The 3,322-nt window shown below is 44.2% G+C and overlaps 1 pseudogene; it reads right to left on the bottom strand.

The window, feature by feature from the left end:
• Positions 1–934: 934 nt before the first annotated feature.
• On the bottom strand, positions 935–1,028 carry LOC122922264 (annotated as a pseudogene).
• Between the last annotated feature and the right edge of the window lie 2,294 nt (positions 1,029–3,322).

The raw sequence follows: 3,322 nt of genomic DNA, 5'->3' as shown, positions 1-3,322 counted from the left end.
CGTGGAGGTGGCTCTATGCAAGGATACATTTATAGCTTCTTTTACCTTCTATGGATGAGGCCCTTATACAGTAATACCTATATGCAATACTAGAATGTAACAAAATATTTCCACCCCAAAGGAGGGCCCTAAGATGAGCTGCATGACTTCCAGTGTTCTTATGGTCTACTGTGGATGCTATATGAAGGTATTGAATAGCTTGCCAATATTTGCACTCTACAGATAGGAAAATTTCATGTATTACTGGTTTTATATTTGTGACTACCCAAATTGATTGATCCTTTAACTTCTCCTGTTGATAGTATGGGTTCTTTCGACAGGCTTTTTCGAAGCCGAGGGTATGCCCTGTCTGTGCTCCCAGCTTTCGCCTCGGCTGCCATCCAGGGCATCAGCCAGGAGCTTTAACAAAGGTCTGGACTCTCCCCGAAGAGAGAGCCCAAGGGGTTTGGCAGGGGGGTGAGGAACCAATATGGCCACACACACCCCCTAGACCTCAGGAGGAGGGTACCCGTAAGGGCGCCGCAACCCTACAAATCCTAGTGAACACTACAAATGTGTAAAAGTGCACACAGTGAACACAAAAAATAAAGTAAATGTGTGCCATTACAGCCGGGACATTCAACAGAAATTATAAAAATTCCTCATATTTTCATGGCCGAAGCCAAGCAAATGGAGGTGTGTGTGCTAAAAATGTGAGAAAGAAAAGTGCCTGTGCAAATGTGCCATCACTCTGTGGGCCAAGGACAAACCCAGTGAGTTCAGGCACCCCAGAGTCACCACCCCCGGGGCACTGTGCACTTTGGGCTTTCAACACAACCCAGCCTCCTGGCTTTGATCCGTGGTTCTCTGTCCCACTCAACATCCATGGGTTGGATAACCACTCCTCCCCATAGATGGAGTACAGTGCAGCTGCACTGAAGGACAGGTAGTACACAGTGGTTCTCTGCTCTACATCCCAGGAGTAAACTCTACCGGATGGATAAGAACAGATACTACACTTGATCTTAGCCAAGAGGCCGGGAAACGACAGGCTGTTACTACTAGAAAACATTATGAATTCTGCAACAGGACACACCTCTGCTACATCCATAATATAGTGAAAGCTTTTCAGGCAGGGTGCTGAATCTCCTTAAAGAGTCACGTATGGGGACTTACAGAAAGTACTCCATGGTGTGGAGACTTATTGGAAATGCTCCATGGGAAACAAATATGCAAAGAAGTATCTCCCAAGAAATAAAACAATCTCGCTAGCGCTACCTATTGGAAGTGGCTCCCTATAAGATCCGACTTTCCAACAAGCCTTGGGATTTGACAAGACTATATAACCAAGCCAGATATCTATCTGTAGACAGCTGTTTCTGGGTGATTGCCCTTCATCAGTACGAAATAGGACTCTAGCTGGCTCATTGTGATGCCTTGGAAGCAGCTTAGGCAGGGTGCTGAATCTGCTTAAAGAGACCAGTCCTGTATGGAGAGGGGCAAGCACCCCGAAACAGCTGCCTACGGATGGATATCTGTCTTGGGTATATTCCCTGGTCAAAACCCTAAAGCTTGTTGTAAAGTCGGATCTTGACTCATAGGGAGCCACTTCCAATTTCTTGGGAGATGCCTCTTTGCATATGGTGAGAGCTTCAAATTCAAAGGTAATTATTTTTTAAAACTTTCCCAATTTCGTGTAGCACCAGGACTTCTCTTGTGCTGCACCTTTTCTCAGGAATTCTCTTGGCTATCCAGAGTCCCAATGATACAATCATGAAACGTGATTTTATGAACTTCTATACCTAATGTAGGTCTAAACCTCATCACAGCCCAACTAACTTTTATCACCCTGATATAATGTAATTACCCTCATTCCCTATTCTATGTTTTACACTAAAATGGTGATTTTGGGTTTAGTTATATCATGGCCCTGAGCATTCTTGTTTTTCTCAACTATTCAGGAACCTAGAGTAATAAGACTGATCTTGGTGCTTGACCCAGATATTCTTCTTTTCTACTTAATCTCATCTAGGGGAAGACATACGGTGAGGATGACCTGAGCACATGACATCAACGAAATATATCAGAAGTATATTCTACAGGGTCTCTTACAGATTAAAGTCACGTGTCTGCACCTCTTGTCTGATATTTTTTCTTGATACGATTTTAAGGATATTTCCAAGGTCTGGATTACGTCCAACCTTGCAACAAAACAGTGTGTGAATTATTAATGTCCATAGTACTGCCTGCAGATCCATTTGACATCCGGCATATGCAGTTTTTAATAATGCAATTTAACCCTTCCATTACATTTGCTTTCAATATTGATATTATAGGCATGCTGCTTATGGGGGATTCTCCAGATTTTGCAGGTGCACTGAGCACTTTATATCTCTCTGGTCAAAGACATTAGATAATCCTCCAATCATGATGAGAATCCCTGAAAATCTAATGTGTGTGAATGCAAACTTGATCCTTTAGGGCAGTGGTCTCCGACCTGTGGCGTATCAGCTGTTGCAAACTACAACTCCAAGAATTCCCTGACAGCCAGAGCCAGGGCATGCTGAGAGTAGTAATTTTGCAATAGTTTGTGAGCTACACTTTCGGGACCTCTGCTCTAGGTGTCTGGCAGCAATTTATCGTGCACATGACTGCCAGATATCTAAAATGTATGTCCAGATTATGCAGGGGCATTGATATAGGGGGTGCAGAGGTGGCAGTTGCACCTGGGCTCTAGTACCAGAATGTGCCTCAAGGCCCCTCTACCACATAAAAACACTCCAATATTATACTTGGCACATTGTAGATGGGGTGACCCATTTTTGTATTTAGCATTGGGCCCCCAGTGCTTCAAGTTACGCCTATGCAGGCTCGGACTGGCCCACAGGGATACGGAGGAATCCCCCGGTGGGCCTCTGAGCAAGGTGGGCCCCTAGTCTCCCACCCCCTGCACAAGTGGCACATAACACAGTGGATTTAATTATATTTCAATGTATCTGTATAGTGGAACCCAAAATAAATTTTACTGGTGGGTCCCAGGTACCCCAGTCCGACACTGCGCCTATGTATCTATTTAGTCCCAAAGTTCTAGTCTTAGGGCCACTGCTATATGAACCAAGTTGTTGTTTTACGTCCAGAGATCGTCCATTGAATATATCTACGCAGACAAAACTCTATGGGGGAAGTTTATCAAAACCAATGTTTTCAACACTGGTCTTAATATCATACTTTGCTGTTGGAGAATGGGTTCACCTCGTCAAAAGTTAAGCGCGTCCTCTAGTGTGTCTGTGTGCCTAGAATAAAATCTACGCCAGTTCATGGCTGGTGGAGATTTCAGTCATCA

This window comes from Bufo gargarizans, chromosome 11 (genome assembly GCF_014858855.1).
Source record: "Bufo gargarizans isolate SCDJY-AF-19 chromosome 11, ASM1485885v1, whole genome shotgun sequence".
NCBI classification, from domain to species: domain Eukaryota; kingdom Metazoa; phylum Chordata; class Amphibia; order Anura; family Bufonidae; genus Bufo; species Bufo gargarizans.
Note: the sequence above shows the minus strand (reverse complement) of the source record. Positions and strands in the feature narration are given on the sequence as shown.